Genomic DNA, 19,617 nt, shown 5'->3' with positions numbered 1-19,617 from the left:
TTGGTTTGCACAACCAACAAAATATTCTGAGAATATACAAGAAGATAAAAAAATACGAGATTGGATAAAAAATTTTATACAAAAAAATAGAAGAATATCCTCGGGTGTCGAGGGAATTGGAGAGATAAAGATTCAAAAAAGAATCGATCTGATTCAAGTCATAATATATATGGGATTTCCAAAGTTATTAATAGAGGGTAAGCCTCAAAAAATCGAAGAATTACAGACGAATATGCACAAAAAACTGAATTGTGTGAATAGAAAACTAAACATTGCTATTGTAAAAGTTACAAATGCTTATAAACACCCTAATATTCTTGCAGAATTTATAGCTGGACAATTAAAGAATAGAGTTTCATTTCGTAAAGCAATGAAAAAAGCTATTGAATTAACTGAACAAGCAGGTACAAAAGGAGTTCAAGTACAGATTGCAGGACGTATTGATGGAAAAGAAATTGCACGTGTCGAATGGATCAGAGAAGGTAGGGTTCCTCTCCAAACCATTCGAGCTAAAATTGAATATTGTTGTTATACAGTTCGAACTATTTATGGAGTTTTAGGGATAAAAGTTTGGATATTTTCGAAATAAAGAAAAATATGTCCTTCTTTCTATTCAATAATTCAATGTCCTATTTTGATTTTATATAAAACAAAAAAGAAAAAATTACTCGATTTTGATTCTCAAAAATTTATCTATTTTATAAGATTGAATCGACTAAAAAAAGAAATTAATCATTTTATAGAGGATTGCCATGCTTAGTGTGTGACTCGTTAGTTTTTTAGAATGATTAAAAAAAAAAAAGAAACCGGTTAATAGTATCAATTCATTTAAAAAGAACTAATAACCAACACATCACTTCGGATTATCTAGATCTAAAGAATTAGTCAAAAGAAAAAAAATTTAATAAAAAAAGAATATAGCAACTGAAAAATTGTGAAAGATAAAAGAAAAAAAAGATTATTTAGTTGTAAAGCAATAAAAATATATAGATAAAAGAAAAGGTGAAAGAAAGAGATTAAAATATATCAATGATATAGAATTCGAATATGTAAAGGTCTATGGGTCATCTCAGAAAAGATAGTGTATTAAAGCATCCTTAAAAATAAAAAAGAATAATATATATATTTTTTTTTTATTTTTAATGTCAATAAATTAAGAGCTCTGAATCAAGAAAAACTGATAATATTGATTCACGAAAAAAGAAATGAATATTCTATTCTAAAAAAATTTTATTAATTTTTAGCTATGAGAAAGGCTCCATTGTCGAATTAAAACCTAACCATTAATCGAGAGGCGATGGGAACGACGAAACCTGCAAATACTTAAGACTTAAGATTTTATTAAAAAAATCTTAAAGAAAACAAATCTTAATGATTTCTTAGGTGGGATGGCGGAAGAAACCTAAAAACAATCCATTTTTTAGGAGTTGTACCCTACATTAACATCTGAATTTCATTACATCTGAATTTGAGAATAAAAGAGTAAATATTCGCCCGCGAGAATTTTTCTTTTATTGAATTTTTTTATATTTTTGCCAATTCTAAGAATCGATATTGAAAACAAGATCTAAAAATTTCGAAGATTGTATGAAATCTCAAAAAATACCGAGATTTCGTTATTTACTAAACATATGACTATTTCTATTATTTTATCGATTAGATAGAATCTATATCCATATAGATATAGATATTTGAATTACTTCATTCGCGAGGAGCCGTATGAGGTGAAAATCTCATGTACGGTTCTGTAATAAAGATGGAATTGAAAAACAACCATCAATTATAACCCCCAAAGAACCAGATTTCGTAAACAACATAGAGGAAGAATGAAGGGAATATCCTATCGAGGTAATAATATTTGCTTCGGAAGATATGCTCTTCAGGCACTTGAGCCAGCTTGGATAACATCTAGACAAATAGAAGCGGGACGGCGGGCAATGTCAAGAAATGTTCGCCGAGGTGGACAAATATGGGTACGTATTTTTCCAGACAAACCGGTTACAGTAAGACCTACTGAAACACGTATGGGTTCAGGAAAAGGATTTCCCGAATATTGGGTAGCTGTTGTTAAACCTGGGAAAATACTTTATGAAATGGGTGGAGTACCAGAAAATATAGCAAGAAAGGCTATTTCAATAGCATCATCCAAAATGCCGATACGAACTCAATTCATTATTTCAGGATAATAAAAGAGAACCAAAGAAAATAGGTCTTTAGAATGAAAAGAAAAAAGGCAATAATAGGTTCCTTTTTTTTTGAACACAAAATATTTTTACTTCCTTTTTTAGATTGAAATAATAAAAAAATGATATGATTCAACCTCAAACTCATTTGAATGTAGCGGATAACAGCGGAGCACGTGAACTGATGTGTATTCGAATCCTAGGAGCTAGTAATCGACGATATGCTTATATTGGCGACATTGTTGTTGCTGTAATCAAACAAGCAGTACCAAATACGAACTTAGAAAAATCTGAAGTGATCAGAGCTGTAATTGTACGTACTTGTAAACAACTAAAACGTAGCAACGGTATAATAATTCAGTATGATGATAATGCTGCAGTTATAATTGATCAAGAAGGAAATCCAAAAGGAACTCGAATCTTTTGCGCAATCGCCCGGGAATTGAGACAGTTAAATTTCACTAAAATAGTTTCATTAGCACCTGAGGTATTATAAGAGGAAACCACGATATGGATATATTCTTTTTTTGTGAAATAGATAAATGTATCTATTTTATCTCAAAAATATATCTTTTGTAATAATTATTATTTTGAAGAATTCGTACTTATAAGTTTTAGAAGTAGCCATTTTTCTTTATTTCAGATTTATACTTGAAAACCTAAACAATATCTATATCTATCTATATATAGATATGGGCGAACGACGGGAATTGAACCCGCGCATGGTGGATTCACAATCCACTGCCTTGATCCACTTGGCTACATCCGCCCTTATAGTAAAAATGATCTATATCTCAAATTCTACCTTTTCATTATCCTTTTTTTTCTAACAAAGGAAAAAAAAAAAGATAAGGAATCATTAAATCAATCAAAAACGTATGTATAAATCTATAGAAATCTAAAAAAAAGATTACTAATCCAATATCCAATATAAAGGAGCAATATTAACAAAGTTGATATTGCTCCTTTATTTTTAAACAAAAACTCGTCTACTTTAAATTAAGATCAAAATTTTATCCATTAACAGATGGAGCTTCCATCGCAGCTAGATCTAGAGGGAAATTATGAGCATTACGTTCATGCATTACTTCCATACCAAGGTTAGCTCGGTTAATAATATCAGCCCAGGTATTTATTACACGACCTTGACTATCAACTACGGATTGGTTGAAATTAAAACCATTTAAGTTGAAAGCCATAGTGCTGATACCTAAAGCGGTAAACCAAATACCTACTACAGGCCAAGCAGCTAGGAAGAAATGTAAAGAACGAGAATTGTTGAAACTTGCATATTGGAAGATTAATCGGCCAAAATAACCATGAGCAGCTACAATATTATAAGTTTCTTCCTCTTGACCAAATCTGTAACCTTCATTAGCGGATTCATTTTCTGTGGTTTCCCTGATCAAACTAGAAGTTACCAAGGAACCATGCATAGCACTGAATAGGGAGCCGCCGAATACACCAGCTACACCTAACATGTGAAATGGATGCATAAGAATATTATGCTCAGCCTGAAATACAATCATAAAATTGAAAGTACCTGAAATTCCTAGAGGCATACCATCCGAAAAGCTTCCTTGACCAATAGGATAGATCAAGAAAACAGCAGTAGCGGCTGCAACAGGAGCTGAATATGCAACAGCAATCCAAGGACGCATACCCAGACGAAAACTAAGTTCCCACTCACGACCCATGTAGCAAGCTACACCAAGTAAGAAGTGTAGAACAATTAGTTCATAAGGACCGCCGTTGTATAACCACTCATCAACAGAAGCTGCTTCCCAGATCGGATAAAAATGCAAACCTATAGCCGCAGAAGTAGGAATAATCGCACCAGAAATGATATTGTTTCCATAAAGTAGAGATCCAGAAACAGGCTCACGAATACCATCAATATCTACTGGAGGGGCAGCGATAAAAGCGATAATAAATACAGAAGTTGCAGTCAATAAAGTAGGAATCATCAAAACACCAAACCATCCAATGTAAAGACGATTTTCGGTGCTGGTTATCCAATTACAGAAGCGACCCCATAGGCTTTCGCTCTCGCGTCTCTCTAAAATTGCAGTCATGGTAAAATCTTGGTTCATTTAATCATTAGGGACTCCCAAGCACAAAAATTCTCTATAATGCGAGAATTTGAGGACTTGTTATTCAACAGTATAACATGACTTATATACCAGTGTCAACCAATACTAATATCCATAGTATGTTCTTATTCATTAGTATGTTCTTATTCATTTCGGTTTATCCGAATTTACCTTGTTTATCCCATTTCATTGATTCATAAAAAAAGTTTATTTTCTATATATCATTCTATTTATAGAAATAGAGAATAGAAATATAGATATAATACAACATCGATCTACAAAAATGAGTTGCCCGGGACTTGAACCCGGAACTAGTCGGATGAAGTAGATAATTTATTCTTGAATAAAATTCAACAATAGAATAAAACAAGAAAAAATCCCTCCCCAAGCCGTGTTTGCAGTTTTCATTGCACACGGCTTTCCCTATGTATACATCTAAACCTTAATTACTTGCCTAGCAAAAGACTCTAAGAAAGTGAAATATAATATTTAATTCATTAACCCCGAATCTTGACTCTGACTACATGAGCATTTCAAAATCCTATATATAGATATAGAAGACTAAAAAAAATGATTTTTTTATCCTCATTGAATAAAAAGAAGGAAGTTCGTTTTATCAATTTACACCGATTTAAAAAATAACATAACCTATTTTCAATTATAAATAATTGACGAAATCGTTTCTTAAAAGAATATCCAAATACCAAATACGACCTCTATAAAACCTACGCAAAGTAAAAGAAGTTCTTGGAAAAATCAAAGAAAAAAGATCTTCTTCTGTAAAAAATTCTTGCAATAATTTTTCTGAACTTAATTTTTTCAAATAAATGCGCACAGTACTTTTATGCTTACGAGCCAAAGTTTTTATACAAGAAAACCGAAGTATATATTTTATTTGATAGAAACTCTTTTTTTTTGCAGATCCATTGTAATAATGAGAAAAATTTCTGCATATGCGCAAAAACCGGTCAATAATATCAAAATCAGATAAATTGGCCCAAACCGGCTTACTAATAGGATGACCCATTACATTACAAAATTTTGTTTTAGCCAATGATCTCATTAGAGGAATAATGGGAACTATTGTATCAAGTTTTTTTATAACAATTTTAATAAGAAATGAATTTTGCAACATTTGACTTCGTACTACTGAAAGATTTAGTGGAATACTTAAAAAATAGCCTAAAAAGTGAAATGAATACTGAGATAATTCGTTTATATAGATCGTTTCTAGTCCAGCCCAAATATCAAAATGACATTGCCATAAATATATAAAATAGTATTTCCATTTATTTATCAAAAAAGGAGTATTCTTTAAAACCAGAATTGATTTTCCTTGATATCTAACATAATGGATGAAAGTATCCTTAAAGAAGAAGAAAGTATATGAACAATTCTTAGTAGATACTTCTACAAGATGTTTTATTTTTTCATAGAAAAAAATTCGCTCAAAAAAAACGCGAAAATGTTTTAACTGTAACTGAGAGGATTTGTTACGTAGAAAAAGAAAGATAGATTCATATTCCCATACATATAAATTATATAGGAACAAGAAAATTCTTCGATTCCTTTTTGAAAAAAAAGTAAAAATCCATTTTTTTGGAGGAAAAAGACTATTCCAATTATAATAGTAATAAAAAAACAACCTTATTAAATGAAAGAAAGAGACATCTTTTATCGAATATCGCAGGATTTGAACCAAGATTTCCAGATGGATAGGATAGGGTATTCGTATATCTGACTTATGATTTAAATATATCAGTTGATCTTCGAAAAAGGGAAAGATCGAATGAATTGATTGAAAATTTTTATAAGATTTTACGATTTCTAATCCCCTTAAGGAAGAGCTAAATAATTGTAGAGAAAATAGAATCTCCACGACGATACCAAAACCTTCTAATATTATTTGAGAAAAAAAATGATAATTATAACCCACAAAAGTATTTTTTTTAGAATCATTAACAAAAAGAATGAAATGAGTCTGTTGATACATTCGAGTACTTAAACGTTTTACAATTAGTAAACTAAATTTATTGTTATAATCGACATTTTCTATAAAAAAGGACTCATGAGCATAAGCTAGTCCATAAATAGATTCCCGAAAAAAAAGTGGGTATAGGATGTCCTGGTATCGAGATCTACGGAGTTCTAAATATGCTTGATATTGCTCCATTAAAAAAAAAAAAGTCTATTTGGTCAAACAAAGAATCAGAGATTCATTGGATTATCAAATGATACATAGTGCGATATGGTCAAAACAGAAAATTATAGGTATAAATATATACCTAGAGAAGTAAAACCCATTAACGGACTCTCTCTAATCGATTTTTTGCCTAATTTTTGTTCTAGGATAACGAGCTAATTAAGAATCCTTTATTTTTTTTTTACCTAATCGCTCTTTTGATTTTGGAAAAAATATCTTTATCAATATACTCTTTCTTTTACACATTTATCGCTACCCCAAAATACCAAAAGATAATGGAAAATAGCTATATAGTTAGGACTCATAACAAAAATAAACCATTCACCAGAAAAGCTTTTCCCACATCAAGCACTAACCTATTTTTAACGTACAATTAGATGGGGTAATGATCCAAATAAAAAATAAATGAAAGCTCGATGCTTTTTGTTTCCCTATTAGAATTAGAACCACCAAGTTCTATCCCTTTATTAATCAAACCCAACGGAATTTTTTTTGTTACGAGCCAAAAATTCAAACAAAAATTTGAGCTGGATCCTAAAAGAATGAAATATTTTTAGAATTCTTCATTGATACGACATGCTACTTTTTCCAGTCATTCCTTTCTGGATCAGTCGTGGTTTTACAAGCTCTACCGATAGTATCGACGAACCCATTGCTTCATAGAAATGCGTAAAAAATAGAGTCGCTCTTAAAAGCCGAGTACTCTACCATTGAGTTAGCAACCCCATTACAATTTAAAAAATAAGGTGGATATTTATACCCAATCGCAATCAAAAAAATAAAATTACAAAATTGAATTGTCTAAAAAACTAAAAAAAGATATACCACCTATTTAAATACTATGTTCTTGAAATACTATGTTAGAGTTATCCATTATTATTATATATATAAGACTATATATATATTGGTATATATAGATCTAATATTTTCGTATATATATTCGTGTTTACCTTTCAATTCACTTACTTATTCATTAACAAAGTTTTTCTTGTTTGTCTCGCAGAAAGAAAACCAATGAACCTACCATTTGATGAAGTAATAACGCCTATTTAACGTAAGTAAGGTGATCAATTTATTCACGATCGGATTATATTTATTTGATACAGTGTTGTCAATATTAGTATTGAAAAAAAAATACAATCGAATAAATACAATCGAATTAATAAGATTTTCAATCTTATTAATTCGATTATTAGTATTATGTTAGAATTACTTATAAGAAAAATTATTTAAATATATATATATCTTTTTTTATTCTAAAATGATATTCTAAACTAAAAAAACGTATAAAATTATAGAAATATAGAAATCAATAGGAAAATACAAATTTCATATAGAAATGGAACAACTTCCCTATTATGTGAAATTCACATCGAAAAAGGCAATAGCCAGTTTCCCTTATAAATTGTAATCACTTTTTTCGTAAAATATCGTCTACTTACTATGCTTCTATTCCAATACGAAAGATAGAAATCTGTTTAATAATTAAGTATCTTTGTATTCGGCTCAATCCTTCTTTTAGGAAAAGATTGTGCCGAGTTTAATTGCAATTAATCCAAAGTATCCATTGCTTCGAATTCAAATAGTATCCATTGCTTCGAATTCAAATTTGATCTCCTTCCATACTTCGCAAGCAGCAGCTAATTCAGGACTCCATTTGCTAGCCTCACGGATAATTTCATTACCTTCACGAGCAAGATCACGTCCTTCATTTCGAGCCTTCACACAGGCTTCAAGAGCTACTCGATTAGCTACAGCACCTGGTGCATTTCCCCAAGGGTGTCCTAAAGTTCCTCCGCCAAATTGAAGTACGGAATCATCTCCAAAGATTTCGGTCAGAGCAGGCATATGCCAAACGTGAATACCTCCCGAAGCAACAGGCAGAACACCTGGTAGAGAAACCCAATCCTGAGTGAAATAAATACCACGACTTCGATCTTTTTCAACAAAATCATCACGCAGTAAGTCAACAAAACCTAAAGTGATATCTCTTTCCCCTTCAAGTTTACCTACTACGGTACCGGAGTGAACATGATCTCCACCAGACAAACGTAATGCTTTAGCTAATACACGAAAGTGCATACCATGATTCTTTTGTCTGTCGATAACTGCATGCATTGCACGATGTATATGAAGAAGTAGACCATTATCTCGGCAATAATGAGCCAAGCTAGTATTTGCAGTGAATCCCCCTGTTAAATAATCATGCATTACGATAGGAACGCCTAATTCTCTGGCAAATACAGCTCTTTTCATCATTTCTTCGCATGTACCCGCAGTTGCATTCAAGTAATGCCCTTTGATTTCACCTGTTTCAGCCTGTGATTTAAAAATCGCTTCAGCACAAAATAAGAAACGGTCTCTCCAACGCATAAATGGTTGGGAATTCACATTTTCATCATCTTTGGTAAAATCAAGTCCCCCACGAAGACATTCATAAACAGCTCTACCATAATTCTTAGCGGATAACCCCAATTTAGGTTTAATAGTACATCCTAATAGGGGACGACCATACTTGTTCAATTTATCTCTCTCAACTTGGATGCCGTGAGGCGGACCTTGGAAAGTTTTAATATAAGCGGTTGGGATTCGCAAATCCTCCAGACGTAGAGCACGCAGTGCCTTGAACCCAAATACATTACCGACAATAGAAGTAAACATGTTAGTAACAGAACCTTCTTCAAAAAGGTCTAAAGGATAAGCTACGTAAGCAATATATATGATTTTCTTCCCCAGCAACAGGTTCGATGTGATAGCATCGTCCTTTGTAACGATCAAGACTGGTAAGCCCATCGGTCCACACAGTTGTCCATGTACCAGTAGAAGATTCGGCGGCTACCGCAGCACCTGCTTCTTCAGGTGGAACTCCAGGTTGAGGAGTTACTCGAAATGCTGCCAAGATATCAGTATCTTTGGTTTCATACTCAGGAGTATAATAATTCAATTTATAATCTTTAACACCAGCTTTGAACCCAACACTTGCTTTAGTCTCTGTTTGTGGTGACATAAATCCCTCCCTACAACTCTTGAATTAAGAATTCTTGAAACAATAAGGTCTACTCGATATGACTTAGGAGTTAATGAAATCTTTTACAAAAATCAACTACTATTATCAATTAATCCCAAAGGTTCGTTATGTTATTATTAAATTAAACGATGGTATTTGATTTGTCAAATACATCATTATTGTATACTCTTTTCTATGTATGGCGCAACCCAATCTTTTTTTTTTTTCAATTTGATCTTATTTTTTAATTTTGAAATCGAAAGATCTAATCTAAATAATAATAATAATTTATTCTTAATCTTGACAGTGATATATGTTGTCTATGTAAATCCTAGATGTAAAAATAGGCAGCTTTCTCCCCGGAAAATAAAAAAAGAGGTCAAAAAATAGGGAAACAGAGGGTAAGTCTAAAAAATTGTCTACTGAGGAAATACGAAAGCCAATGATAAAAAAAATGAATTCTAAATTAAGGTACAGGTTCGAATTCCATACAGAATATAGATGATATTTTCTAGAATGATAGAAAAAAAGAAAAGACTTTCGAAAGATTTTATCCAATTGAAATTTTCAAAATAACTGCAGTAAGCTTAAGAATTCAATAATTGAATTTGAATAAGTAAGTAAACAGTTAAAGAGGATTGATGGAATAGTACCAAAAAAATGGAGTACTAACTCCCATTTCTTATTTCTTTTTGAATTAACCGATCAACTTGCTTTCTTATCGAACATTTCTTTTTGATTTAAAAACTTTTTCGGAAAAAAAAATTGGCTTTTGATATGCGAATAAATCCTCCTACTTCCGGTCCTGAAGTTTCTTCGATTGAAAAAAAAAATCTGGGACATATTGACCAAATAATTGGTCCGGTACTAGATGTAGCCTTTCCCCCGGGGAAGATGCCTAATATTTACAATGCTCTGGTAGTTAAGGGTCGAGATACTGTTGGTCAACAAATTAATGTGACTTGTGAAGTACAACAATTATTAGGAAATAATCGAGTTAGGGCTGTAGCTATGAGTGCTACAGATGGTCTAATGAGAGGAATGCAAGTTATTGACACAGGAACTCCCCTAAGTGTTCCAGTAGGCGGAGCAACTCTAGGACGAATTTTCAACGTGCTTGGAGAGCCGATTGATAATTTAGGTCCTGTAGATACTCGTACAACATCTCCCATTCATAGATCTGCGCCTACCTTTATACAATTAGATACAAAATTATCTATTTTTGAAACAGGAATAAAAGTAGTAGATCTTTTAGCTCCTTATCGTCGTGGAGGAAAAATAGGACTTTTCGGTGGAGCTGGAGTGGGTAAAACAGTACTTATTATGGAATTGATCAATAACATTGCCAAAGCTCATGGAGGTGTATCTGTATTTGGCGGAGTAGGTGAGCGTACTCGCGAGGGAAATGATCTTTATATGGAAATGAAAGAATCTGGAGTAATTAATGAACAAAATATTGCAGAATCCAAAGTAGCTTTAGTATATGGTCAAATGAATGAACCACCCGGAGCTCGTATGAGAGTTGGTTTAACTGCCCTAACTATGGCGGAATATTTTCGAGATGTCAATGAGCAAGATGTACTTCTATTTATCGACAATATCTTCCGCTTCGTTCAAGCAGGATCTGAAGTATCTGCCTTATTGGGTCGAATGCCCTCTGCTGTGGGTTATCAACCCACTCTTAGTACTGAAATGGGTTCTTTACAAGAAAGAATCACTTCTACCAAAGAAGGGTCCATAACTTCTATTCAAGCAGTTTATGTACCTGCCGACGATTTAACTGACCCTGCTCCTGCTACGACATTTGCACATTTAGATGCTACTACTGTACTATCAAGAGGATTAGCCGCCAAAGGTATCTATCCAGCAGTAGATCCTTTAGATTCAACCTCAACTATGCTCCAACCTCGAATCGTTGGTGAAGAACATTATGAGACTGCGCAACGAGTTAAACAAACTTTACAACGTTACAAAGAACTTCAAGACATTATAGCTATCCTTGGCTTGGACGAATTATCCGAAGAAGATCGCTTAACCGTAGCAAGAGCACGAAAAATTGAGCGTTTCTTATCACAACCTTTTTTCGTAGCAGAAGTTTTTACCGGTTCGGCTGGAAAATATGTTGGTCTAGTAGAAACAATTAGAGGGTTTAATTTGATTCTTTCTGGAGAATTAGACGGTCTTCCTGAACAAGCCTTTTATTTGGTAGGTAATATCGATGAAGCTACTGCGAAGGCTACGAACTTAGAAACGGAGAGCAATTTGAAGAAATGACTTTAAATCTTTGTGTATTGACCCCCAATCGAATTGTTTGGGATTCAGAAGTGAAGGAAATCATTTTACCTACTAATAGCGGACAAATTGGAGTATTACCTAATCATGCGCCTATTGCCTCAGCTGTCGATATAGGTATTTTGAGAATACGTCTTAAAGACCAATGGTTAACAATGGCTCTGATGGGGGGGTTTGCTAGAATAAATAATAATGAGATAACTGTTTTAGTAAATGATGCGGAAAAGGGTAGTGACATTGATCCACAAGAAGCACAGCAAACTCTTGAAATAGCAGAAACTAATTTGAATAAGGCTGAAGGCAAGAGACAAACAATTGAGGCAAATCTAGCTCTTAGACGAGCTAGAACACGAGTAGAGGCTATCAATGTTATTTCATAACAAGTTGAAATTGATGCGTCCCAATATCCGAAAACAATAAAAAGAAAAAAGAAACAGTCAGAAGAAAAAAGTAAGTAGAAAAGCTTATTAGATACCACAGTCAAAGGTATCTAATAAGTTATAACTATACCTTACCTACTATTGGATTTGAACCAATGACTCCCGCCGTATGAAAGCAATACTCTAACCACTGAGTTAAGTAGGTAATTTAGGACTCCTCCTCAAAAAAAAAAAAAGAAGAGTACCCATCTATCAGATTAATTGATTATAAATGTAAAATTACTGATAAGCAATACCAACCCCCGTTCAAGGGATTCGATCATGTAATATTCATCTTGACAAGCAATTATCTTCATACTATGATAAAATATGTATCAAAAACACAAGGGCTGTAGCTCAGTTAGGTAGAGCACCTCGTTTACACGAGCGCCAATGCTTTTTTTCAGAGGAGTTCATCTTGTAATTAAAAAAGTTTATCTTATAGTAAGAAATCGGTGTCTTACTCCATTTTAAGGAACAAAACAAGAGAACACTAGCCTGACAAAGGGTTTAGCCATAAAATCGAATCCATAATTGATTTGAGATATTGATAAGGTGAATACCCATTTCTCGTCAATGCTAAACATAAAGGGTATAGGGACCTAAAAAAGATTATCTTTTCTTCCTATTTTATGAACTTTAAGGTGTATGAAGTGTCATTTCTTATCTTCTATTTTAATTTTAGTAGGTGGATAAAGAGTCCATTTAACTTAAGTTGATCTAGGCCAGAAGCAGACCTACGTCAAGATAATCCTTCTTTGAAACACTTTGGTAGTGCTCTTTGATTGTTATACAAATAAAAAAGAAGAGCATAGGGAATCATCTCTTTATTCTTTACTGTAAAAAAAAAAAAAGATGGTGGACTAACTAATATTTTTATCAGTTAATGAAAAAGCTCAATGCAAAAAAAAATGCATGTTGGGTTTTGAAAACAATTTAAATCATTTAGATAATAATTAGTTTGATCTGTTTTACCGAGAAGGTCTACGGTTCGAGTCCGTATAGCCCTAATATTCCTACAGATACTAATAATATTAATACTATTTTGGATCGAATAGATCTCATTACTAAGACTATTACTAAAAAAAAAACAATTTGTAACTTTCTATTCGAACATATTCATATTCGATAGAATAATATTAATATTAGTATATTCAGCTAGTCTAAAAAAATGGAGACTTTAGACTAAAAATGAAAATGAATTTGGTATATTTTCTACATTCAGAGGAGTACTTTTATGTTTCTTCTTTACGAATATGATATTTTTTGGGCATTTCTAATAATATCAAGTTTGATTCCTATTTTGGCATTTCTAATTTCTGGAATTTTAGCCCCCATTAGCAAGGGACCGGAAAAACTTTCTAGTTATGAATCCGGAATAGAACCAATAGGCGATGCTTGGTTACAATTTCGAATCCGTTATTATATGTTTGCTCTCATTTTTGTTGTTTTTGATGTTGAAACGGTTTTTCTTTATCCATGGGCAATGAGTTTCGATGTATTAGGGGTATCCGTATTTTTAGAAGCTTTCTTATTCGTGCTTATCCTAATTGTTGGTTCAGTTTATGCATGGCGAAAGGGGGCATTAGAATGGTCTTAATTCTTGACTATTTAGACAATTAGAAAAAAAAATATTGAGACAATTATGAATTCCATTGAGTTTCCCTTACTTGATCAAACAACCCAAAATTCAGTTATTTCAACGACATTAAATGATTTTTCAAATTGGTCAAGATTATCCAGTTTATGGCCGCTTCTTTATGGTACGAGTTGTTGCTTCATTGAATTTGCTTCATTAATAGGATCACGATTCGATTTTGATCGTTATGGACTAGTACCACGATCGAGTCCTAGGCAGGCGGACCTAATTTTAACAGCGGGCACTGTAACTATGAAAATGGCCCCTTCTTTAGTTCGATTATATGAACAAATGCCCGAACCTAAATATGTTATTGCTATGGGAGCCTGTACAATTACGGGGGGGATGTTTAGTACCGATTCTTATAGTACTGTTCGAGGCGTAGATAAGCTAATTCCTGTAGATGTATATTTGCCGGGCTGTCCACCTAAACCGGAGGCCATTATAGATGCTATAACAAAACTTCGTAAGAAAATATCTCGAGAAATATATGAAGATCCAATGAGTTTTCAACGAGAGAATAGATGTTTTACTACCAACCATAAGTTTCATGTTGGATACAGTACTTATACTGACAATTATGGTCAAGAATTTTTCTATCAACCGCCATCTACTTCAGAGATATCGTCTGACACATTTTTTTAAAGTACAATAATAAAAAGCAATTCCTTTTTTAAAAATTTCATCGTATTTTAAAAATTTCATCGTAATAGAAAATACTAATACCAAACTCATAAAAAAAATTTAGGAGAAGCAAAAAATGCAAGGTCGTTTGTCTTCTTGGCTAGTCAAACATGGACTAATTCATAGATCCTTGGGTTTCGATTACCTAGGAATAGAGACTTTACAAATAAAGCCCGAGGATTGGCATTCCATTGCTGTCATTTTATATGTATATGGTTACAATTATCTACGTTCTCAATGTGCCTATGATGTAGCACCCGGAGGACTCTTAGCTAGTGTATATCATTTTACAAGAATAGAGTATGGTATAAATCAACCCGAAGAGGTATGCATAAAAATATTTGTATCAAGAAAAAATCCCAGAATTCCTTCGATTTTTTGGGTTTGGAAAAGTGCGGATTTTCAAGAAAAGGAATCTTATGATATGTTGGGAATCTCTTATGATAGTCATCCGCGTCTAAGACGTATTTTAATGCCCGAAAATTGGATAGGATGGCCTTTGCGTAAAGATTATATTGCTCCAAATTTTTATGAAATACAAGATGCTCACTAAATGATAAAAATAATAAACTAATCCAAACTTCTGCAACCCCAGTCAAAGAATATAAGTACATTCTGTTATAGATCAGACAAAATAATTGATTGACATTAAATCAGGCAGAGTAATGGAAGTTGCATTCAGATATTATTATGTGAGAAATCACAAAATTCAGAAATAATAGAATGAATAATTATAGGGTTTAAAATAGGATGGATAGGAGTTTCTTAAGATTCTAAAACAAAAACAATACTGAGTTCTTATCAGCCAAGCCAATAAAAGAAATAGGATGAACTGCAAAAATTCTTTATCTTTATAATAAACTAATTCTTAAAGGGCTCGATTCTATTTTGGTAATCCTTCTCAGATGAATTCTTAATATTCTCACTCCACCCCAGAACTTCGACTTTTAGGTCTTTTAACCAACTAATTAAACCACTCGAATATTATGGAAATAGAACCTTTTTTTGTATCGCAGAAAAAAAAGGAAAAAAATAGATAAAGATTCATTATCTATATATCTATATCTATATATATATAGATACTATAGATAAGCGAATATACCTAATAAAAAATTGCATCTATTCTTTAATCATCTAGGAAAAGTATATCTACAGATACCTAAATAGATCAAAGAAATATGTTATGTATCAGATCTAGAAGAACACAAATTTGTATGAGTATCTATCCCCCATATTCATTAAAATGAATATGGGGATAGATACTCATACAAATGAATCTTGTGTCAGGAACCAGATTTGAACTGGTGACACGAGGATTTTCAGTCCTCTGCTCTACCAACTGAGCTATCCCGACCATTCTTGAAGCTTAATACTTTGATTTTAAAAGATTTTTAAAATCTATGTTAATGAATCTATATCAACTAAGTAAAAAAAAAGTTTGTAAGTGAGTTTCCGCAGTAATAATTATTTTTTATTGTTAATCGTTAATTACGCATATGAAAATTCCTTGCTAAAAAATAAGATATTAATTTATACATTTCTGATTAAAAAAATTCTATGTGTTTCACATATATATTTATATCTATTCCAAAACTCGTCCCTTGTCATTATGATAGATAAGAAAATTATGATAGATAGGAAATTGATGAAATAAAAATTCCAATTTCGTTGGGAAATAATAAATCGAATAAAACACATAAATAAGGACTTCAAGATAGAGAGGATATAGGAAAAAAATTAGAAAATGAAAAAGTATTTTTGGGGATAGAGGGGACTTGAACCCTCATGATTTCTTAAGTCGACGGATTTTCCTCTTACTTTCAATTTCATTGTGTCGGTATTGACATGTAGAATAGGACTCTATCTTTATTCTCATCTGATTTATCAGTTCTTCAAGGGTTTTAGCCGATTATGATGAAGTGAATAATTTCATCAATAAATATTCCATCTTTTCTTCAACTTCGAATTGATTTGATTCACATTTTTCATTTGTGAATATTTTTATCACAAATAGATCTTCAATAATAAATAAAAAGTAACAAATTGAAAGAGTATTTCAGTATATATATATGTTTCTAAATGTTTATCTTTGATCCATTCCTGTAATTTTGGTGAAAGGATTCTTTTACTAATGCAATAAAAAAAGTCGTCAATTTCGTTTGTTAGAACAGCTTCCATAGAGTCTCTGCACCTATCCCTTTTTTATTATCACTTTCTGAATTTTTATTTGTTTCAGAAAACAGGATTTGGCTCAGGATTGCCCATTGTGAATTCCAGGGTTTCTCTGAATTTGAAAATTATTACTTGGTAAGTTTCCATACCAAAACTCAATCCAATTAAGTCCGTAGCGTCTACCAATTTCGCCATATCCCCATCCTTTTTTTTTATTTGAATCTGATTATAATAGAATGCTTTTTTTTTCATTTCTATTATGAGAATTATGCGGGAACTTTGAATTCATTAAATACATATTATTTTATTAAATATTAAAAACCCCTTTCTCCAATTTTATAGATTTTATTTCATCTATATTGGATACCTTTATTTGTTTGAATCAGAACTAATTCTAATATCTATATATTAACAATTCAATATACACAGATATAGACCACATATCTACTTATCTTCTATGTACCTACTTATCTTCTTTTTTCATACAATTTAGAATACTCGAATGGTCGATTCTTTTTTTTTTTTTGTTTTTGCTTAAAAAAAAAAGAAAATAAACAATCCATTTATTCATATACAATTTATATAACTAAAACGAATCTAGTGGCTAAAAAAAACCATTCTTTTAATTGAATTAATATAGAATTAGACATTTACTTAGAAATATGGAATTCCTTAATAAATATTTACTAAAATTTATATTTATTCAAATTTACTTAAGTACTAATAAATAATCTTTTTGAAAGAAATCAATTAATAATATATATCTAGAATAGTAGATCGAAATAAATTATATTAAATAAATAATATTAATATAATATTAATTATTATCTTGCACTTTAATGTTATCAGATAAAATAAATAATAGAAATAATAAAAATTGGGTTTGATTTTCTATATTTTCTTTCTCTATTTTTGATGTTTGTATTAATTTGAATTTTGTTATAAATAACTAAAAATTGATAACTAAGATCCCATTCAATTCTTCTGCATATGTATATTTCGTTTACATAGCCGGTTTAGCTCAGAGGTTAGAGCATCGCATTTGTAATGCGATGGTCATCGGTTCGAATCCGATAACCGGCTTTTCTCTATTTGTTTTTTACATAATTGATAATATCTTTTTTAGAAATAAAAAATTGGGAGAGTTCGATCTCTGCGGAAGAAATCAAGAAATTAACCTACTTTTTTGTATTCTTTTATATACAATAAATTCGGATATTGATAAAATTCATCTAATTCTTCTTTGTACTATAAAACTTTAGTAGATTTCGCTTCATTTAGAATTCTATAATATTTTTCATTTCGTTTAGTTTTCATTTCGATTTATAAGATTTTTCATTTTAAAAAAAGGAGTTTTTATGTCACGTTACAGAGGACCTCGTTTCAAAAAAATACGTCGTCTAGGATATTTACCAGGGACTTACTAGTAAAAGGCCAACAGTCAAAAACGAATTTCGAAATCAATTGCGCTTCAGTAAAAAATCTCAATATCGTATTCGTTTAGAAGAAAAACAAAAATTGCGTTTTCATTATGGTCTTACAGAACGACAATTGCTTAAATACGTTCGTATCTCCGGAAAAGCTAAAGGATCAACTGGTCAGGTTTTATTACAACTACTTGAAATGCGCTTGGATAACATACTTTTTCGATTGGGTATGGCTGCGACTATTCCTCAAGCCCGCCAATTTATAAACCATAGACATGTTTTAGTTAATGGTCGTATAGTGGATATACCAAGTTATCGTTGTAAACCTCAAGATATTATTACAGCAAAGGATGAACAAAAATCTAAAACTCTTATTCAAAATTATTTTGATTCAGCCCCCATGAGAAATTGCCAAATCATTTGACTGTTCACCCCTTTCCAATATAAAGGTTTAAATAAATCAAATAATAGATAATAATGGGTTGGTTTGAAAATAAATGAATTACTGGTTGTAGAATATTATTCTCGTCAAACTTAAACTTAACTAAAATAACAAGAGTTTTTTTTACAAGGATTTTGCTGCTATTCATATATCATAGACATGGATATGCGAAAATTTTTATTCCTTGCCCACCGTTATCCACTATTTTTTGTATTACCGAAAAATGAGGAATATAAAGTTGTCCCATATCAACAAACAAATTTGAAATATGAAATAATGGTATGGCATTGGGATGAGTAATATTGATGAATTTGGTAAAGATTCGGAAAGAGAGGGATTCGAACCCCCGGTAAACAAAAAGCCTACATAGCAGTTCCAATGCTACGCCTTGAACCACTCGGCCCCATCTCTCCCTATAATGATGCCCAGAAACCGGTTGAATGTTGAATAGTGAATCAATCCTATTTTTCATAAATGCATAAAACCTATTCAAACTATAAAAATACAAAGTAAAATTAAAAAAAAACCTCCTACAAGAGTCTTAGGATAAACAAATTTGATTGATGAGTTCATTTTTACGTTATTTCGCACTGTATTATAATTATACAATTCCTTTATTTGTGGGATTGATTTCTCACACCCATGATTAATTAAATTATAGAATGGATTTCTACCTATGCCTAGATCTCGGATAATGAAAATTTTATAGATAAGACCCTTTTCAATTGTAGCCAATATCTTATTACGAATAATTCCGACAACTTCAGGAGAAAAAGGGCATTCACTTATTACAGAGATGGTGTGATTTGGATTCCATTTTTTTTGACCGATTTCGGTCAAAAAAAAAATGGAATGGAAAAACCCCACGCGTGTTGAAGGAGAAATTTGTAAATAAAAGGATAATTCCTTCTGTCGTGTATCCTCGATTAATGAAGCCTTATATGCTTGAATTTTAGGTTTCTAGTATTAAGCGAAAGGTTATACCTATACTTATGGGGTTAGGTCAACCCCAAATTACTAGTACTGATAGGCAACATTGGGAAAGAAGCACTACGC

The 19,617-nt window shown here is 31.8% G+C and overlaps 2 non-coding genes across 2 annotated transcripts; one reads left to right on the top strand and one right to left on the bottom strand.

Annotated features, from left to right (window-relative positions):
* Positions 1 to 15,801: 15,801 nt before the first annotated feature.
* On the bottom strand, positions 15,802 to 15,874 carry TRNAF-GAA (transfer RNA phenylalanine (anticodon GAA)). Its single transcript has one exon. It is a non-coding gene; the product is annotated as a tRNA-Phe (tRNA).
* Positions 15,875 to 17,702: 1,828 nt separating this feature from the next.
* TRNAT-UGU (transfer RNA threonine (anticodon UGU)) lies at positions 17,703 to 17,775 on the top strand. The gene has a single exon. It is a non-coding gene; the product is annotated as a tRNA-Thr (tRNA).
* The last annotated feature ends 1,842 nt before the right edge of the window (positions 17,776 to 19,617 follow it).

Source organism: Vigna unguiculata, unplaced genomic scaffold (genome assembly GCF_037176805.1).
Source record: "Vigna unguiculata cultivar grain cowpea cultivar isolate G323 ecotype 2 unplaced genomic scaffold, ASM3717680v1 ptg000402l, whole genome shotgun sequence".
NCBI classification, from domain to species: domain Eukaryota; kingdom Viridiplantae; phylum Streptophyta; class Magnoliopsida; order Fabales; family Fabaceae; genus Vigna; species Vigna unguiculata.
The sequence above is the reverse complement of the archived record's forward strand: the minus strand, read 5'-3'. Positions and strand labels throughout refer to the sequence as shown.